Source organism: Mustela putorius, unplaced genomic scaffold (genome assembly GCF_011764305.1).
Source record: "Mustela putorius furo isolate JIRA1106 unplaced genomic scaffold, ASM1176430v1.1 tig00000127_pilon_pilon_pilon, whole genome shotgun sequence".
NCBI lineage: Eukaryota > Metazoa > Chordata > Mammalia > Carnivora > Mustelidae > Mustela > Mustela putorius.
Window position 1 is genome coordinate 9,293,187 of NW_025421288.1, and position 20,871 is coordinate 9,314,057.

At 61.4% G+C, this 20,871-nt stretch overlaps 2 protein-coding genes across 2 annotated transcripts in view; one reads left to right on the plus strand and one right to left on the minus strand.

The window, feature by feature from the left end:
- Window positions 1-20,871, minus strand: part of MACROD1 (mono-ADP ribosylhydrolase 1) — a 141,406-nt gene that overhangs the window by 70,050 nt on the left and 50,485 nt on the right.
- Window positions 1-20,871, plus strand: part of FLRT1 (fibronectin leucine rich transmembrane protein 1) — a 78,240-nt gene that overhangs the window by 38,108 nt on the left and 19,261 nt on the right. The window lies entirely within an intron of this gene.

Genomic DNA, 20,871 nt, shown 5'->3' on the forward strand with positions numbered 1-20,871 from the left:
GAGGAGCCCCTGTGGGCTGCACCTGGCCTCCCTCCCCCAGTCTGCCCTCTGCTGGGGTCCCAGGGACGCACCCCCATATCCCAAGCCTGGGTGATGCCATGTTGCGTCTGGGAGGGGCCTGCCCCCCAGTCCTGCCTGCAGTCCTCACGTTAGCACCCTCCGGGCAGTGCCCAGTGATGGTCCCTCCCTCCCCTCCTCAAGACCCAGGCACTGCCCAGCCCACGGATGCTGGAGGAACAGGTTGTGCCTCGTGCCGGAAGGACACTGCTGCCCAGGAGATGGGCGCAGGTCAGAGACGTGAGGACACTCCCCACCCCCGCCGGCTTCGGCCCCTTCTCCATCCTAAAGCCCCTCCTTGTCCCATCCGCTTGTGTTGGCCGATACTCTCTGGGGGGGACGCGTCCTCGGAATTACGATATTAAATGCAGCTGCGCCGAAACATGGCCTCAATCCAATTATGCCAGGAAACAAGAGGAGCCGCTTAGGCTAATCTGGTTATTCCGCTCCGGCCTCCCTTGGCAGCCACACAGGGATGCCCAGGAGGGGCAGCTGTCTGGGGGGGCAGTGGCGCCCCACGGGGTCCCACAGGGCGGCCGCAGGACTGACTGCCCGACCCACCGCGGCACGGCCAGGGCACGTGGTTCCTGCTGGCCGGAGAGCCACTGGGCTGTGCAGCTGCTTCTTGGCTCCCAGCCGGCTGGGAGAGTCCTCAGTTGATCATCCTACAACTGCTTCCCGAGCTGGGAGCTTCCAGGTGCCCTGGCCGCATCTTCTGGACAGGGGGACCTGGCCGTGAAGGGACAACTGGGGCTCTGCCCTCAGGGAGAGCACCCTGGAGCTGGGGAGACAGATGGAGGGTAAAGCCGAAAGATGGTTTCAGATCGGTGATGGCAGGGAGGAAGACCCCTTTGAGGAGGGGACAACAGGCCGAGGTCAGCTGGGGCCGGGGGGCAGTGCTGGCGGGGGGAGACAGGGGTCTCCTGCAGGCTGGACCAGAGCCCAGCTCTGTTCTCAGGGGGAAGCTGGATGGGTCTGGGGTGTGACAGCAGGGGTGGGCGTGCCTGGGGCAGGGTGGGAGCCACACATGGACAGAAGTTGTCCTGAAAGGATTTGCAGGTGACCGTGTTGGGGATGAGGAAGTCGGCAGGCCTCCCAACCTCTCCGTGCTCCTACCTGAAAAGCCCTCCAGCGCACGTGCCGCTTTGTGATCACAGGGGCTCTGGCCGCTTTGTGATCACAGGGGCTCTGCCCGCTTTGGTGGGGGCCTCCGGGTCAGACAGACCGGCTCTGCCCTGTGGGAGGTTGTGCTTAAGAGAGGAGACAGATCGGTACAAGCGCTCATCAATCTGGCTGCAGGAAGGGGAGAGTTCTGAGCAGGGGACAAAATCGAGGCCAGGCCTGGGGGGCAGTCAGGCATGAGAAGACGGGGGGGGGGGCGGCCAGAGTGTGGCTGTCACACCTACACTAGTGACGAACATTCGTAAACCGGCAGCAGGCCAATAGGAAGCAGAATCGGGGAGGGGGACTCCAGGCCGGCTTGCAGTGCCGGGTGTGGCCCCACGGCCCCGACTGAAAGCAGAGCCCCCAGAGGAGGGCAGTCGGGGAGCACAGTGGGCTCACCAGTCCGGTCACAGCACAGAGGCTGCATGGGAGACCTTGCCGGCTCACGACACTCCTCCTGTCCCCGCAGCAACCTTATTTTGTCTACTTAAGGCCTACACTTGGTCATTCTTCTCCAATCAGCTGCCATGAATCCGTGAGTCTGGGGTGTCCTGCTTCTTGGGCACGCTCAGGGACATCACAGCACTGTGGTCCTGGAGGCTGGACCGTGCCTGGTGTTCGTGTGGGCCTCCCACCTGCTTTGCCACTTGGAAGGCGCAACAGGACACGGAGTGGCCAAAGCCCGTTCCCAGGCGGGGGTTGGCAGCTGGGCACCCCTGATCTCAAGGTCCCAAGCCAAGCTGAACAGGCCTGTGCCTCTCCCTCTCTGCCTCCTCCTCGAACAGCTGAGAAGCCAGAAAGAGGCACAGGGCCCATTCTCCACAACTCACAGACGGGAAGACTGAGGCCACAGTTCTAGGAGCTACTCAGAGGAGCTAGGGGCTCAGTGGTGGGGAGTTCCGCATCTCCCTGGACTCCAGACTCTCTCCTGGGCACAGCTTTCCTCGTGGTGTGTCCTAACAGCTGTGTGGTCCCCACAGCTGTGTCAACAAACCGGCCACGCACAGCCATTCCCACCTCCCAGAAGCATTATGAAGCGTGAGCTCCTAGGTGTCCCAGGCCGGAGCAGAGAGCCTGGGGTTGGGCAGGATCGGTTGGGGATCTCTGCTTGCAGTGTTCACCCCAGCAGAGCCTGGCCAGTCTGTGGTGGAGGAGGGGAGCCGGGCCCATCTCTCCAGGCCCCTCCTGGCTGCCAGGCCTGGACGCCCTCCCTGACCCCGGGAAGGAGATTATTTAGGAAAACAGCGTGGAGGGCCGGGAGCAGGTGATGGCTGGAGGAAGCCAGGCCAGGCTCAGCTCAGGCTGAGGTGATAATTGGGGCCGGAGGATGGTAGGGAGCGGGGCCAAGTGACTGAAAGGCCAGGCTGCGACCAAGAGCCTGGTCCTGTGGAGTTAAAGAAGCCCATGAACATCAGAGCCCAAGGCCAAAGTGAGGTTCAGATTTAGGTAAGACTCAGGGGCCAGGGGCTAAAGGCCCCACCTCTAGATGTGGGCACTAGAGGGAACGGTGAGGTCCCCAGCCTGGAACCCCAGACCTCAGCTCTGCTCCACCGTGTGGCTCTGGGTACCCCATGTGGGGCGATTGGGGGCTTGGGGTGTCACTCAGGGGCTTCTGCTTTGAGAGGAATCGGGGGAGATTCCTGGACTTGGGCACTGGAGAAGGTGAAGACCCCCCCCCCCCCAGCCAGGCCTTCCTCCCTCAGCTCAGACTTCACCAGGTCCCAGAAAGCACAAGCACTCAGAGACAGGCCACGCGTGCCCACCACCCCCGTCTGTCCCTGCCCCAACCTCTTTCCCTTTATCCTCTCTCCATGATGCAAGAGCTCCCATGTGCTGTCTGTTTCCCTGGCATTTTGCCACCTTATCCTGTTAACAACCCACTGGACAGGCATCGGTATCCCAGCTGACAGGTGAGGGAGCCGAGGCCCAGAGGCGAAGTGACCTCGCATCAAAAGTAAGTAAAGAGTAGGGGCGCCTGGGTGGCTCAGTCGGTTAAGTGTCTGCCTTCGGCTCCAGTCACGATCCCAGGATTCTGGGATCGAGCCCCGCATCCGGCTCCCTGCTCAGCTGGAAGCCTGCTTCTCCCTCTCCCACTCCCCCTGCTTGCGTTCCTTGTCTTGCTGTGTCTAAGTCAAATAAGTAAATAAAGTCTTTAAAAAATAATAAATAAAGAGTAGGATTTGAACCCAAGCCTACCTGCTTCAGAGCCTGGCATTTTCCACCCCACCAAATTCCCTTCTCTCGATCCCCTCTTATGAGGTTGTATTTCTGTAAGCTGCCGCAAATCCTCTAGGACGAGGTGGGAATAAATAAATAAATACATAAGTAAATAATGAGAGGTTGCCGCCAGATGCCCACACCGGTCACAGCCGGGAGCGGGAGGCACTGTGGGGAGGACTATTTCTAGGCCCTTCTGCCAGTGTGTGTGTGGGGGACAGGGAGCTCCCCGGGCCTCCCCACCCCAGCCCCAAGACTGGTGCTGCAAAGGTCAAGGGTGAGTCCGAGGCTCATTGGCACCCGCCAGGGGCAGGGGCACAGTGTGGGGGGCTGGGAGAAGCAGAGCCTGCCTGGCTCCTCACAGGGCTGCTCACATCCTCAGCCCAGACCCTGTTATCATGCAAATATGTTGACACACGAAGCCTTCCACCCTCGTGAGCCTTCAGCACTGGGAGGATGAGCTCAGCCCTTGCAAGGGACAGAGCGGCGTCTCCAAGCAAGGGGACGCCGGGTCACCCAGCCCAGACTGGAGAAGAGGGTGTGGACGGCTGCAGCACTTGGGAGGGAGGCCAAATCCAGGCTCCCCGGTCCCAGGGGATCTGACGAAAGGAGCCCAGATTGCTGGGGGCGGGGTGAGGGTGGCTCAAGGGTAAAAGAGGCCCCCAGGGGTATGTGGTCCCCCTCTGACACCGTGCTTTTAGTTCTCCGTGCCAGGGTGCTGGGCAGCCCCAGCTAAGGGTCCACTGTTGGCCAGGGGTTGGCAACAACCCACTCTTCAGAGCAGAGTGGCCCCGGGGCATTGCTGTGGGTCACTTGGCCGGAGTCTCACTGTAGAGCTGGAGGGCAGAGGTGCTGGGTTCGGGCCTTTTACTGCTCCCTCAGGAGGCTGGGCGAGGGGGGAGACCCTCCAGAGGGGGCATCTGGTGCTTGTCTCTCCCCATCCTGCCTGTACCTGTTGGCGTTCGTGCACATGTGAGTGTGTGCGTGTGGCTGGGGGTGGCTGTGGGCGTGGACAGGAACGCGTGTGCACGAGCACAGGTGCCTTCCACAACCGGAGAGGACTGCAGCCTCCCTCCCGCGCCCTCAGCCTCCTCCCTGGGACAAAGGGACTCAGCCTCCGAAGGTGACATGGCTATTTCTGAGCCTGGATTCATGCCAGTGGCAGCATGTGTTTTTGTGTGTGTGTGTATGTGTGTGTGTGCGCACGCGCGTACCCTAGACAGGAGGAGCTGGAGGGTGGGTGGCAGGAGTTGCAGGCGGCAGTGAGAGGGCTGTGAGCTCCGGCTCAAAGCATCTGTGCTGGGGTCGGCCCTGCTGACCTCTATAGAGCTCTTGGGCAGTTTCCTCATCTGTCTGAGCCTCACTTTTCATATCTGTAAAATGGGTGCATATTGCTTACTCAGGAGAGCACCTAGGAGGGCCCCAACATATGGTGGTGGGGTAAGAACCATGACAGGGCCACTCGGAAGGGAGGGAGTCAGCCAGGAGGACACAGGGTTGCCCACGGTGGCGGGGGGTAGTTCCGGGGCCCAGAGACAGGGCAGCTGGGAGCTGGTGGGCGCGGTGAGACTCTTCTGGAAGCAGTGCTGTCCCTGGGCACTCAGGGACACCCGGTGGAGGCAGTTCTCGCCCAAAGCCAATTCTGTCCTGTTCAATTTCGAGTTGAAGTGCAAACAAAGCCCAGCGCCCGCTGCTCCCACCCCAGATCAAATTTGGCGCTATGATTTCTCTGCGGGCGGCGGCCTGCCTTCCGGGGAGGGACCCTTAGGGGAAGGATGGCACCAGGGCCAGGCCCAACCACGGGGCTTGTGGGCGGGAGCCATCAGGGCCTAGACCATTTTTGTCTGGGACAGCTAGTTCGGACGGTGGGGCTCTTCCACCCAAATTAAATTTTAACTCAGCTCATAAATCTTCAAGTCGGTCCCCTGCCACCCCCACCCCCGCCCGGTCTACCACCAGCCACAGCCCAGGGGGAGCCCTGGGGGAGCCTCCTTGGATGCTGTGTGGCTGCTTTGGGAAGAAGGGACAGAAGTGCACAGACCGTCCTGAGGGTTCCCCTGGCCACCAGCCACTTGGGCTGGGCCTGTCGCAGGTGGAAGCTTAGTTCTGGGCTAGGGTTCGGTGGGCTCTGCTGGCAGAAAGGCCCAGATTCCAAACACAGCCCCGCATCTTGTCAGGCACGACCAGCTTAGGTCAGTTTCCGAACATCCGGGGCCCTTCGTTTGCTCAGTGGGGGAATGACTGCACCCCTTGTCGGTAGGGATGTGGGGAGGAATAAGGGGCGTGAAGTAGATAAAGCTCTGGGGCCAAGGGAGGTGGCCTGGGTACCCCCACCCGATGGCGAAGTGGCCTTGTCTGCGGGACCAGCCTCCTTTCTTTGCTCCCCTCCCCCCAGAGCACTGGGGGGCGTGCGTTTGGACATGGGTCTGGCTGGGAGCCCCCAGGGCTGGGCTGGGGAATGAAGGGCTGGTCATCCTGCCCCAGGCCCCCGGGCAGGGCCAGCGGGAAGCTTCCCTTGTTATTTGCTCATCTGTGGAGGGATAAGGTATGGGGGTCAGCTTGGGGAATTTCATGCCCTGTGGCCACCTCCCGCTCAGAGGAGAGAACATTCCTGTTGTGGCCCCAAACCTCCCCTCCCCCAGCTTTCTACTCTCCAGCCAAACGCCCCCCCCCATGTCCCCTGTGGAACCCCATGGCCCTAGGATGAAGTCCAGGCCCCTTTCTCTTGTGACCCCAGCTGACTGCACCCCCGCTTTGACGTCACCTTCTCCCGGCACCTGCACGGAGTCAGCCCTTTCTCTGCCTACCGACTGCTGCTCACGCTTTAGGAATCAGACTGTACACATTCAATCCACGTTTAGGGAAAAAAGAAAGGGAGGGAGATCCTCCCCATAGTACAGGTGACAGCACTGAGAGCGCTAGGACACGTCCAGGTCTCCAGGCAGCAAAGGAGCCCGGGTGGGACTTGCAACCTCATCCCCTGCCTGCCTGCTGACTTCTGCAGCCCCCAGGAGGGACAGCAGCAGGAAGGAGCCTGCCAGCCCTTCCCTGAGCCTGTGGGTGCTGACGCCATCCACTCTCCTCCGTGGCAGGGCCCCCCCCCCGCTCCTGTCCCCACACCCCCATCTCCTGGCTGTCGCCTCCCTGGAACACATCCGGTCCTAATGCAGGGTGCCTGGCTCGCCCCGGACCCCATCCTCGCCCTTCACGATCCCGGGCCCCGCCGTCGGTCCACCACCCTCCTGGGCTGCCTCTGTCCACGCGGCGGCCACTCCGCCACCTCCCGGGGCGGCTGCCATGGTGATCTACACCCCCCAAATGCATATCTGTCCTCCGCCAGCGGCGCGCAATTAACATTCCCACCCGTAAACGATGCGGGGCCATATTTCACCGGCACCCAAATGTGGACCACAAAGGCATTAACATAAATGATGGTGCCGTTAAGTGAGGCTGAGATTTCCGGGCCTCGCAGAAGTGCACCTGCACAGGGCTTGTGGGCCAGGAAACCAACGGAGCCCGCCCTCCTGACTCCCTGGGGCCCCCACCCCATCTCCATACCCAGAGCCCCCAGGAACACAGAAGAGGACTCAGCCTGCTGCTGCCCCTCCCACATGGGGGATGCTGCTTCTGCTGCCTGGGGAGGGACTATGGGGGGAGATCAGGGTGGGGAGTTGCCACGTTACAGATCTCACTACCCAGGCCTCCCAGCACCCCCAGAGCCTACGCCCTTGTTTTTGTCAGGGCTCCTACTTAGGGCAACGGGGAAGGGCCCAGGCCAAGGGAGGGGCCCTCGGGGTGTGTTTGGCTCCCATCCAGCAGGTCATGTGCTCGGGAACGAGGACAGGCGGCGTCAAGCCGGCCACACACGCCCCTGTGCCAACCTTCACCACCCCTTGCTGGAGCTCAGGCTGGGACGTGGGGGACCCAGGTCCCAGGCTGCCAGGTGCTGCCACGGATGCCCCGAGGTGACAGCGGCTGGTGGGATGGACACGGTGTCCAGCCAGCCTGGATGTGGGCGGCTGGAAGGAAGGCTGGACGCGTGGCCCAGCAAGGCTTTCTCCGCACTATGGCAATCCACTGCACACTTTCCTTGGGCTGTTCTGGAAGCCAAAAGAGGGCCGGCAAGGGCGGATGAAGGCTTAGCTCCTCATTTCTGGTGCCAGGGAGTGGTGGGAGGAAGCCGGGTCGTGTGGGCAGGGGAGTCCAGGCCTCCCTGGCAGCCAGCGGGAGGGCTCTGCTTGCCGGGGAGGCCCACCATTTGCCATGGCCTCCATCGCCGCCTGCCTGCCCCGGCCTCCTACTCTGCTCCTCCCATGGCCACCTGGGCCTTCAGTGACTCCCCAGCCCCCTCCCAGGGTCCCAGGAGCTCTGTTACTCAAAGTTACTCAAAGTGCTCGGCAAAAATAAAGTTGAGCCCCCTGGGGAACTCCTCCAAGTTGAGTTGGTAGCAGTTGCTGCCTCCTCTGGGAAGGGACCAGGCCAGGGCACTGGGGAGCTGTAGCCAGGAGACGGAAGGGCGTCAAGAGGCTCAGCGGGCAGGCAGGGCTGGGGAGGGAGGAGCAGCAGGGACTCGGGGGCAGAGAGGCCGGGCCCAGCCTCCACTCTGCTCCTCCAAGGCAGAGAGACCTTGGATGGGCATGGCTGCTCTGGGAGCTGCCGATCACCCACCAGCGGGGGAAGAGAGGCTCCTGGTGGGGGGCCGGGATGTAAGCCTGAGGGGATAAGCCCACCTCTCTTGGGAGACAAGCCACCTCCCACCTCTCCTTCCGCTGCTCACCCAGGACAGCAGAAGGCTTCGGCTGTGAGCTGTGGGACGCCTGAGTCCCTGTGCTCCCAGCTCAGGGGCTCCTCAGCAGGTACCCGCACATGGTCCTCCCTGCCCCGGGGGTGCTCCCTGCACCTCCACGCCAGCCCCGGGGCCTCTGTCCCCATCTGTGTGGCAGCTACCTGCAGGGCCCAGCCCTGTGTCCCACGCCCTGGGCCCCCAGAGAGGGGCTGTACACCATCTGCCTGGTAACACCACCTGTCCCTGTGGCTTCAGGCCTTCCAGCCCTTAAACTGGGACTTTCTGAGTTTCAGTTGCCTTGACTGTGAAATGGGGAAAATATGCTTCCTCAGAAGGCCACGAAGAGTATGAAACGAGTCTGTGCGGACGGGAAGAGACTGAACATGAGTCCTTCGCACGCAGTAGGCCCTCTGTGGGTGGAGACAGCCGTTCTGTTACTACTCGAGATCGTGGTGTCTTTACAGTCACTGGTGGTATTGGGGAAACCAGCGAGGGAGAGTGAGGCCGGCCCCACCTGGTGGGCAACAGTCCCGGAGAGAGAAGCGGAGGCTGTCGAGAGAGGGTCACCCAGAAAGAGAGATGTGGCCAGGGACCCCGGGGTCCATTCCTCTGAGCTCCTGGGGCTCCCCGTGGCTGGAGGCAGCCAGATGCCATGGGTGTGAGAGTCCGCGGGTGACCAGGAGGTCCCACGGCAGGCTGGGGAGTGATGTAAAGGGACAGCAGGCACAGCCTTTTGAAGTCCCATGGGCCTCAGAACAAGACGATGCTGGGTGGGTGACAGTGAAGGGGGTGGCCTTTTCCGTCGGCTGAGAGCAACCATGGGTTCTAGGTCAGAATGAGCAGGGCGCCGCCTTGACTCTGCTATTTACCAACTGCGAGATCGGGGTGAGGGGGCTGACTGTCCCGTGTGCCCAGGGTCTGTGCGGAAACCAGGAAGGTCCCAGGCAAACCAGGGCCTGTGGTGACCTCCATCTCTGGGCCTATCTCCTCACCTGTACCATGGGAAAGCAGCCCTCCCGGGGGTGGAGTGGGACCAGGATTCGACCCAGGAGAGGTCCTGGGAGAATCAAACCAGACCCAGCAGGGCTCATGGGCTGAGCGCGCGGGGCTCCTCCAGGCCCTGGCTGTCCTCGGGAAATGGATCCAAGGGTGTTTTTCCATCCAGGGGCCTAATAGTCGGCAGTAATTCACCGTCGCGTTTCCCGGTGGGTAGGAAATCCACAAATAAGTGAATTCAGGCAGCAGGGCACAATTATGGAGCCCAGTGCTTTATTTCCCCATCCCGTCTCCAGCCCCAGCCGGCTTCGGGTCGATAATAATTTATGTCGCAGCCCCCGCAGCAGAGGGGAGGTGGCCCAAACTGGTTACGTGGGCTTGGAGTCCCCCTGCCTGTACCAGCGGCGTGCTCACAGGAGGCTGGGAGGAACGGGTGGGGACTGGGGAGGAGGGGGACGTGGAGGCCGTGGGCAGGGCGGCCACCAGCCAGGGGAGACGCTCTGCAGCCTCAGGCCTGGTCCCTGACCACCGATTAGGCCCACCACCGTCCATGGCAGGGGCGTCGTGGGGACGAAAATGGGGCCGGGGAAAGCAGTGGGTCTTGCCCCCACGCAGTTTGGGCGGTTGTCCTACGCCCAAGTTCCCAGGGAAAACCTAAGGGGGGAAAGTGATGGGGGACCAGCCCAGCGGTGGCCTTGGCCAGAGTCACCTCCACGGGACACTCAGAGTAGAATGCAAAGCAGAGGAGTATCTGCTGGAGGCAGGGCCTGGCCTCTGACCTCTGGGCCAGTTAGGGGTCTGTATCGGGGACCCTGCCGGGAGGAGGGGGAGAAGGAGAGAGGGACCCTGTACGGGTGGGGCAGCTGACACTCGCAGCGGCCAGGGGAGGGGGTGCAGGGTGTCCCGGGGTCTCCGCGAACAGCCCCCCCTGCAGGGCGATCGAGCAGCATTTACCCTGCTGCGGAAGGAGCCGGGCTAGGATTCGGAGTTCATCATTTACGTGGCTGATTTCACCATGTTTCATGTTCTGTCATGTCTCCCGCCGTTAGAATTTCATTCTTCCCTCTGGGGACATTTGGACGTGAAAGAGGGATGCTGTGGGGGCGGCGGCACCAAGCTTCCCCGGGTCCCTGGGCCGGGCCCGTGCGAGGGCCGAGGGCCCAGGGCAGGCAGGGGAAGCAGCTTTACAAGAGAGCTCGTCTCGCAGGCGACAGTAATGACAGCTAACTCCTGTAGGTGTGCGGAGTGCCGGGGCCAGGCGTCTGTGCTGCCTGCAGTCCTCACCACAGGCCTGAGGGCGCGCCCCTCACCACCCCACCTCGGGAGTGTGGGAACTGATGCCCCAAGATCTCACACGCAGGCCCCCAGTAACACAGGGGCTGGAGCTGCCTGAGGGGCCCGACTCCCCCTCTGACTCCAGGCCGCTGACCACCTAGTCCTCCGGTAACAGCCCTCCTAACCCCAGTGCCGTAGGGTGGCCACTGGGCCCCAGCATGGTGGAGGGCTTGTCCAAGGTCATCCAGGGCTGAAGCGCCGTCCCTGTCCCCGCTGTCCAGCCCCCCTTTCCTGGGCCTCATGGCCTCTGGCCTTTCTCTCAGACGGAGGCCTCTCTCTGTCCCCGGCTGACCCCAGCCACACCTGGGGAGGCCTCAGGCTCCATCTCCTGACGGGAGCTGGGCAGAAACCTCACTTGCTGAGAGTGGACAGGGGAGAGGTCACGTGGCTGTCCAACCTTAATTAAAGGGGCCCCTCCTGAGGACCGGGGCCGACAGCACACCTTGCTGTACTCACAAGGCCCGCCTGGGCCCCTTCTCGACTCCCCACCCACCAGAAAGTGGGACCACCTTCCTCCTTGGCCTATATTAGGGGCAGGGGATGTCCCGGGGGTAGCTAGTGGGTTGAGTAGGGTTGGCCCCCGCCCTGGCCCCTGTCAGGGGCCATGTGGCCCTCCGGGGTGGCCTGTGGCATGGCACAGCCTCAAGGCCAGCCACTCAGAGAAGCCTCCCCTTCTCTTGTCTTTCCGCCTGGCTTTTAAAAAAAATTAAACACGGATGGTTTCATCTTGGGAGAATTAGTATTCCAGGCAGGGCTGGGGGATGTGATTAGAATGTCAAGGCCGGAGCCACGGAGCTGTAAGGGAAGGGAAGAGGGGCTGTGGCTGGCAGGGGCCCTGGGTGGGGGCCGAGAGTGCTGGCCTGCCCAGGAGGCACGATGGGCCTTCCAGGGCAGGCGGCTTCTAACCCGCCCGTGTCCCGATCATGGGGAAGGCTGAGGCTGAGCGTGGCCAGTGGGGCTGGCAGCGAGTCCAGGACTGGAGGAGGAGGAGGAAGTACTGGGACAGCTTAGGGCAGAGACTGGGCAGGACATGTGGCCCCAGCCCCGCTCCCCTACCCCATCCATTCCCCCTCTCATTCAGCTCTCATGTGCTGAATGTGTGTGCCTACTACGTGCCAGGCACTGAGCCAGATGCTGGGAGGCCAGGAGCCAGGGACACACCTGTCCTCAGCCACCAGATGTCCCTGACACAGACCACTCCTGGGGACACAGCAGGCACTCACCAGAGACTGGTTCGCTGGACATGTGAGGGGTCTTCCAGAGTGTGCTTTGAAGAACAGGTGAATCTTGGGAGGTTACCAGGTAATTGCTGGAGCAGATTTAAAGTGCCATCTTTGCAGCAGGACTTCTCAGGGCCTTTAATGTATGTTCATTGGAGGGGGTCCTGGGTGGCTCAGTAGGTTAAGTGTCTGACTGTCAGTTTAGGCTCAGGTTGTGATCTTGGGGTGTGGGATGGAGCCCTGAGATAGGATCCGGTCTCAGTGCAGAATCCGCTTCCTCCTTCTCCCTCTTCCTGGGCCCCACCCACTCATGCCTGCTTGTGCACACGCTCTCTCTCTCTCTCTCTCTCTCTCTCAAATAATTAAATAAATAAATTAGACGTGCTCATGGCCCTGTGAACCTGGGGGGAGGGGCGCACAGCCCGCAGCTTCCACTGGTGTGAGCACAGCCCACTTGTCCCCTGGCCACCCAGGAAATGCTGGTGTGGACACAGAGCACGGGCACAGCACCAAGATGAGTGGGTTTATACCCGGGCTCCACAGTGGACCCACTGGATGACCTGGGCGGGCTCTGGAACGTCCCTGTTTCCTCAGGTGGGAAGTCGAAATGGTCATAACAGGGCCCGTGGGCTCAGTGAGGGGGGTTCACCTGCCTCGGACTTCATACGGGCTCTGTGTCATCCACATGGGGCATCTGCAGGACTCTGTCAAGTTAGCCGGGTTGTTGTTGCTGCGGCTGACACGGTCTGTGCCCTTAAGAGCTCACAGCCCAAGGCGGGGAAGACCATTAGAACCCAGGGTGCAGGGCGCCTGGGTGGCTCAGTGGGTTAAGCCGCTGCCTTCGGCTCAGGAGGGATTCCACTAAGGAATGGAATCCCTCCTGAGGGTCATGATCAGGTCATGATCTCAGGGTCCTGGGATCGAGTCCCGCATCGGGCTCTCTGCTCAGCGGGGAGCCTGCTTCCTCCTCTCTCTCTCTCTCTCTGCCTACTTGTAATCTCTCTCTGTCAAATAAATAAATAAAATCTTTAAAAAAAAGAACCCAGGGTGCACAGTGCCAGGGCCAGGGTGGGGGGAGCCCGCAGAAGATGGACATGGGGTTCAGCAGGGGGGTGACAGAGTGGCTGTGGGAGCAGGCCTCAGGGCAGGAGGCCTGGATGGCCAGGCCCTGCTGGACGTGTCAACTCCATCCAGCCCCCCTGCCCTCGAGGGGTCTTCCATCCTCAGACTGGCACCTCCTGTCAGTGGTGGGCTGGGCCATCATTGGGCATCTCTGTTACTGATTTCTTCCTTAGTGGAATCCCTCCTGGTACGTTTCTCCTGGTCCTTCTAGATCCCGGTCCTCCCGGAACAGGTTGGTCTTACTTCTATAGGTCAGCTGTCCAGAAAGCCAAGGACAGGAGGTGCTGCCTTCCTCAAACAGCCCCTCAGTCCCTGCCCCAGGGCCTCCGGCCCCCATCACTCCCCCCGGGGGTCCTCTGTCCTGCAGCATGGCTGTGCCTGTGGTGGGGCCCAGCACTGAACAGGGCTCCGGTTTGGTCTGATGGGGCGGAACCAGGGAGGAAGCAGGGTGCATGTGACCGCCTTCCGTGCCCAGTTTGTCCTCCCTTTAACACAGCCTGTCCAGACCCAGGAGCTGGGCCCCTCCGTGCCCGCTCCAGGCAGCCACCTCGCTCTGCAGGCACAGAGAAAGCCGGGCTGATGGAAAGCAGGGTGCCCAGGGAGCCAGCGAGGCTAGGGACTTCCTGATGGAGGGGACACCTGTCAGCCTGAACTGAAAGGTAGGCTCCTGAGCGAAAACCTCTCGAGTCACCCCGTCTGCCCCCATCTGAGCGCAGGGAGCCTGGCAAAACTGTTTGGTTACTAACCTCGTGGGGCCGATGCTAGCAGCTGAACATGCAGGTGCAGAGGGAAGGATCATTTATTTCTGGGAAAAGTGGCCCAGGGAGGCTGACCCAGAGGCCAGAGGCTTGGCAATGCTGGACTGCCAGCTCCTCGTTTACCAGGATTCAGAAAGTCGCCCACCCTCCCATGACCATGGCATCTTTGGCTGTCCCTGTGGTCCCCAGGGGGGCTGGGGCCCAAGTGCCTCCTCCCCCAGGGTACACGCAGGGCAGGGGCCTGGGTTGACTTTAGCCCAATGCCCCCCAACCTGGGCCTGCTACCGGGGCAGTAAGGGCCTGGGTTTTGGTGGCCACAGGTCCCAGCAGCCCCTGGGCAAGGCCAGGCCCTGTAGGTTCCAGGAGCAAAAGGGGCCTCGTTAGAGACAGCTTCAAAGAGCCTCGTTATTACAAAAGTGTGCTTTGAACCCTTCTCCTTCTCTCCTTAAGGCAGCCTCCCCAGTGAAAAGGAAGGTACACAATGAGCCGCAATGAAGCAGCCTCGGAGGAAAGCCAGGCGTCTGCAGGGCAGAGAGGGAGCCCCAGTCCACCCTCGCGGGCCGGCATGAAGTGTGGGCTCCCTTTCTTCCTTTATTTTAAACGGGCTCTCTTTTTCCCCTTCCTCCTCATTCAGCGGGTCTCTCAGACTGTGCTTTAAGTCCTTTTGAAGTGTTACAACCATTTTCTCCTCTTTCAATTAACAAGAAAAGGAAGCTAATAGCTTTCGGAGCCACTCGCTGTAAGTATTAACAAAGTCTGGCCGTGCGGCTGGGGCGAGCAGCTCTGGGCCCGCATGTTTACGGGAAGGAGGGGAGGGGGTGGGAGATTTCGAACGCGGAGATGAAAATCCCTTGGCACGGGCTTCTGTGGTTCAGGGAAACGGGAAAACTGGGAGAGCCAGGCGAAAGGGCGCCCGTCCCTGGGGGCCAGAGGCTGGCGTGGCCGGCGGGAGGGAAGTGGAGACTTCTGGAAGAAAAGGCAGCTTCCACCAGCTGCACCCGGGTAGCCTGGACGGTCCACGTGCACGGCCTGGGATCCGTAGCTTGTGGCTTTCACTATGGTCAGGGGTAGAGGTCCTCATGGGACTGGCAGATTTTTTTAAAAGATTTTATTTATTCATTTGAGAGAGAGAGGGCACGAGTGTGTGTGGGGCACGAGCAGAGGGGAGGGGCAGAGGGAGGAGCAGACTCCCTGTTCAGCAGGGAGCCTGATGCGGGACTCGACCCCAGGACCCTGAGATCATGACCTGGACCGAAGGCAGATGCCCAACTGACTGAGCCACCCAGGCACCACTGGAGGACGGGCATTTGAATACAGCATCTGGAGGGTGGGTGCGGAGGGTCCCCAGGGTACACACCAGACCACAGCCCCTTCCTCTGTAAGACGGAGAGCTCCTGAAGGAACCCAAGACAGGGGAGCAGGCTGAGGGAAGCAGGGGGCAGGGGAGGGGAGCTGACAAGCCCTTGAGCGGAGCCTGGGTTCTGAAAGCTCCTGGGCCTTTTCCCCGGGGCCCCTGTGACACCCCTCCGCCAGAGGCCGCACACCTGCCAGACACCCCTACAAAGCGTGGCTCCACACAGCTGCCCCAGAGCACCCACACGCAGACCATGTAGGACCCGTTTCAGAGCCAGGGTGGCCGGGGGCCCCCACTGAGAGCACAAGGAGGCACTGGTGGCCCAGGGGAGGGGGCAGGACCAGATCTTCTGCCTCCAGACTCCACCGCCCACTACAGCCGAGGGCCCCGGTGTGGGGAATGCATAGAAGTACGCCTATTTGCTGGCAGCACTAAGCTCATCACATCCTGGGATCCCCCAGGGCTGGGTCACAACAAGGCCTGCGGAGTAGGGCCAGGCCAGGAGGCAGCCTCCTTCCTGGGAGCCGGTGGGCAGGGCGCCACAAGCCTAGAGCAGGCCTGGGCTTCCAGTCCTGTCCCCTGTCGTGAGCAGGCAGGCTCCTGCCGCTGTGCCGCTCCCTGTAGGCAGAGGGGCAGGCCTGTGGCCAGCGCTGTGCTCCTAGCCCTCCTCTGCCCTGCTTGAGAGGCTGAGAGCAGCCGTCCGGAGCCCACTGAGCCTAGTGCTGGAGGCTGGCCTTGCCCCTCGCCGTCCCCCATCACCCTGGCAGCTCACCTGGGCTTGTTTTGGGGGGGGGGGGTTCCACCACCTGCCCCTGCCCGGAGATTTCCAAGGCACACAAGCATTCCAGGGGCAGGGAGCCACTCTAGATGCCTGCCTGCTCTTCTGTCCCGTTGCCGCCCAGGGACAAGAGCACCTGTATGGTGATCTTTCGAGTCCCTGTTGCTCAGCGGCACCATGGGGCCCTGGTCCAACCCGGCCTCCAGACCACCCAGACGGGGCAGGTGAAGGGCTGCCAGGCCTAGCAAGGCAGGCAGGCAGTGAGCAGGGGACAACAGTCTGGGCTTGTTTGGGCCCTGGGCTGCCCTGCCAGCCCAGCACCAGGAGACGGGAGTGGATTCAAGGCCACCTCTGTCCGTAACTGCCCCCACCCCCAGGTCCTGGTTTCAGCTCACACGCAGAGGCGGGGAGAGGGGCGAGAGGGCGGGCGGCCGGGACATCCAAGTCCTGCGTCTTTTCTCCGAGAAGCTTGACCCAGAAGAGCAGCCCCTTGGGACCCCAGAGCTGCCGGCTGCTCTGCCCCGCTATGACCCGCCTCCCCTGCTCAGGGGTCTGTGTCTGAGGGTGGGCCTGGCAGGCAGCAAGGGCTCCCGCGGCTGTGGCTCCCCCACCCATCCGCCGAAGTCTGGGTTTTGTCAGGAAGCGGTTTAATTAGCAGAGCGGAGGCTTGGGGTTCGCGCTGTGCACGCAGCTCCCGCCTCCGTCTCTTCTCACCAGCGATGGGGTGCCGTGCTGCAGTGCCAAGCCCGGGGGCCAGAGCAAGCGAGAAGGGGGCAGGGTGGGCCATCTCTCAGTGCAGAGGGAGGAGCTGGAGCCTCTGTACACACCCCCTGCAGAGACCTTCTGCTGTCCCCGCCCCCCAGGGCCCCCAGACGCACCCCTCCAGGCAGGCTCCGAGCCCCACAACAGGCGGGCTATGCGGGGTGTTGTTTCAGTCCACCCCCCACTAGCAAGGAGCAGAACGGGGCGGGAACCCACTGGGCCTCCAGGCCTGCCTTCAGGGAGACTGCCTAGCCATTCCTTTCCTCTGAACCCCACTGTTCTCTGCCCCCAGCTCAGGTCCCCACCCCTGTTCCTGGGGACACCGTCCCAGCTTCTCACTGGGTCCCTCCCATGCACCCCAGCACCCTCCAGTTCTCCACGAATGTCCAGTCATGCTTCTCCTTGACTTAATATATTCCCTGACTCCCCAATGCCCTTGGTAGGAAAACCAGACCCCTCAGCAGAACATTCAAAACTCCCCCCAAGGCCAGAATCCCATCTCCCGTCAGCTCAGATCCCTGCCTTCCACTAACTCAGAGCTTTGAGACACCAGCCTTCCCACCACCCAGCCCTCCCACTCTGAGCCTTTGCATATGCTGTTCCCTCTCCCTGAAGTGCCCTTCCTGCCCCATACCTACTGTGAAGTCTCTGTTATGGGAACAGTCCATACACCCAAGTGGAAAAGCTCTCCCTGCCCTGTGGCCCCCAGACCACCGCCCACTGCCCCCTGGAGGGAGGGACACGGCCGTGACAGCTCCCAGGTCCATGCAGCCACAAGAGAGGAGTGACCCACACACTGCAGTCACTGTGGGGGAAGAGCAACAGGCCCCGTGGATGGCCGTCCTGGTGGGAGGAAGTCAGCAGCCACAGAACAAACTCTGGGTTTGAGTCACAAAGAGCCGTTTCATCTATACAGGTCGGATACAGATGCTGACCTCAGCCTGGAAGTCCCAAATAAAAGAAACCCTGGGTCTCCTCGCTTGCGCCAGCTTTGACCTGCTTGCGACGATCTAAACTCTGCCCTCTGTGCCACGGGGCAGCTCTGCCCAGGAAGGGGGGAGCAGGCGTGTTGTTCATTTAAAATACCACTCGACCTAAGTTACCAGCTTAAAGCCCACCTGGGTCTCCAGCAGCACGTACCAGGCATCTGATTAATGATACACACATAATAATCCATCCCTAAGAGCCATAGGTTGAAATGAAGCAGGAGGGCTAATTGCTGATACAGGAATTAATGTCGGTGAGAACCGATCCTCAGGGCAGCGGGGGACTGCAAAGCCAGAGTGTTTCCACTTCAGGGCCAGAGGTAGTGGGGGGAGCCCTGAAGTCCAAAGGTAGGGCCAGGCCCTAGAAGATGGACAGGACAGGTAGGTGGTTGCGGGAGACCCAGCCACACCTGCCCCCTCTCTAGCTTGCCCGAGTTCACATGTGACTATCACAACATGGGAGTCAGGGGAACCCCAGAACCACAGCACGGTGTTGCCTTCCCCATGGGGCTCCCAGTGATGCACCCTCCCAAGCTGGGCAAGGTGGGCTTTTTGCTCCCATAGGGCTCTGTGTGGGTCTCACACTGTGGCCCTCCGAAAACCAGTGGCCTTCCCACTGGACTTCAGGCTCCTGGGGGACAGGGGCTCCTCTCTGGATCCCACATCTTGCATGGTGCCAGGAGCAGGACTCGATGCAGTACATGTCTGGCTGGATGGGGGAGAGAGGGAAGGATGGACGGAGGGATGGATGGACAGATGGATAGGTGAACAGACAGAAAGATGGACAGGTAGATGGATGGAGAGAGAGATGGAGGGAGAGGGCAGTGACAGATGCATGGATGGATGGACAGATGGAAAGAGACAGGCAAATGGATGGAGAGACGGGGAGAGAGAGGGACTGATGTGTGGATGGACGGACGGACAGACGGACGGATGGATGATTGCATGAGAAGGCCTCAGGAAACCCAAGTTCGCTCAGGGCAGGGGGCCCAGGGGCCACCGTGGGTTTGGTTGATGGCATGTTTCTGTTGCACCGAGACTCCGTGTCACGCAGAGAGGGGGACTGGCCCCGAGGTCAAGGCCCTGGCTGTCACATGGGTTGTGCGACCTTGGACAAGCGCCCCCTTCTCAGTGTCATGGTCCTCCCTGCCCTGCCAGCTCTACTGGGCTGTCCCCAGGCTCAAGGGAGATGGCAAAGCAGAAATGACCTGGGAAAGGCGGAGGCAGTTTGTCCCCCGCAGACAGTGTCTCTGTGCGGGGCAGATCCGGCCCAAGTGGAGTGGCACAGACGTGTGGGATCGTGCACTTGGCTCCCTTTCCCCCTCTCAAGTTTCTTTTAATACAGTTATGATGCTATTACGTATAACAAAAAGTAAGACTGTAAGAATCTCAAGCACTTACGAATGCAAGCTTTTATTATGTTGACCCCAAAAATGGTCTGTTTGGCAGAGCTGAGACCTGGAGCCTGTCGGAGCAGGGAAAGCCGAAGCAAGGGGCGGCGAGCACAGACTGTCCTGTAGGGGGCGTACCTATGCGCTGGCCACAGGGGCCCTGGGGCCGAAGCGGGGCTCCTGGGGCAGAACCCTTGGACCGCACAGATTCATTCTGACCTCGCTCCATCCGAGCACTAGAAGGTCCACACGCCGCACTCACTGCAGCCTGGGCTTCTCGACCCCCTCGCGCACCCACTGGGGACGGGAGATATTTGCAGGACGGCGCATTGACGTATTTATTCCTGGGCTTGTCAGGGAGCAAGGGTGGCTTCCAGCAGTTGCCGCTACATACCCACACGCGGGAGGAGCTCTCCCCTCCCAGGCACAGCCAGCCAGGCCGACCCAAGATGGACAAAGTCGGATGGCTCCACCAGGGGCCTTGCTCAGACCCCATTTTTCTCAATGAGAAAGGAGAGTGGGGGGGGTCACAGGGTGCATCTGTGAAGCCTCTACTGTGTACAAGGCGCTGAGCCAGGTCCTGGGGGATCTGACTTGGAGAAGCAGAGGTAGTCCCTTCCTGGGGGCAGGGAGACCGCTCCTTTCAGGACACTGTGGGTTTATGGGACCACGGCCCCCCAAGGAGGAGGGCGGCCCAATGCAGGAGTGGAGGGGTGATGCTGGGCGGACTCTTGCAGGAGTGGGGACGGTGTGGGGGAGAGGCCTGGAGCAAGCCCTGCTTGGGCATTCCGGGGACTCCCGATGGACACCCGCAGGGGCTCCATAGGCTGCGGAGGAGCTTTGCCTTTATCCTGAGGACTGGGAAAAGGGCCCAGCGCTGGGGGGGGAGGGAGCCGCCCTCCTTGATTCTTAACTTCAAAAATGGTTCTTAGCAGTTCTTTGGCAGTTTCTTTCTGTCGTGGGGGATCAGCAGCTCTGGCCGGCTGGAGCCTCTGGGCTCCGAGGACACGGCCACCATCCTCCCGAAACACGGGGGCCCCAGCCCCTCCGCTCCCACCCGCAGCACTACAAACCAGTTTCCCCACCCTGCCTGGCAGGGAGGCAGATGACCTCACTGGACTGTCTCCATCTCTCCCTTTCATAGAGAAATTATGCTTTCTAATTAGATGAAATCACGCGGGGGTGACAGCAGTAAGAACCCGTGCCATAGCCTGGTACTCACCCCTCATACAGGGACGGTCCTGACCTCCCCTCCTGCCCAACAGCCCCCACCTTGGAGGAGCCGCACCCCGTGTCCTGGCTCGCACCTCGGCTAGCAGCAGCCCCTGGCCATGCAGGACCCATGGGGCTGTCTGCTTCTTGGACCCCCTTCCTCCTGGGGAGGCATATACCCGGTCAGCCTGGTCAGCCCCGTCAGCCTCTGCCTGCACCCTACCCCTCGTCCCCTGTGCACCCCACCAGGTCGGGCGTCCAGGGGGCAGTGCACTCAGCCCCAGTCCGGGCTCTGGGCTTATGAAAACATGCACCCCTAAAGATCCCTGTTTTTATGTGTAACCGTCCCAGACAACCAGCGTTTCTCAAATCAGCCACCTTCGGCCCGACAAAGGCGAGTGCCCAGATGCAGCTGAGCCCATCTGGATCCGATTTCAAACCAGAGCTAACACTCTCAGATGTGTCATAAAAGCCCTTTTCCAAAGAGGGGCTCCTGCAGGGGGAATACGGACACCGGGGCACCGCAGGGCTTCGGCATGCCACGCTAATGAGAGGCAATCCGGAGGGCTCGGTTTTGTTTTGGATTCTGAGGACCGGCCAGCCCTACGCCCCAGGTCTCTGTGGAAGGGGAGGATGGCCTTTGAGGGCACTGGGGGGCGTGGAGCCCTGACCCCGGGCCTAGGAAGTGGGGCGGCTGCAGGAGGCAGGCCGGGGACTCCGAGACCCAACTTCC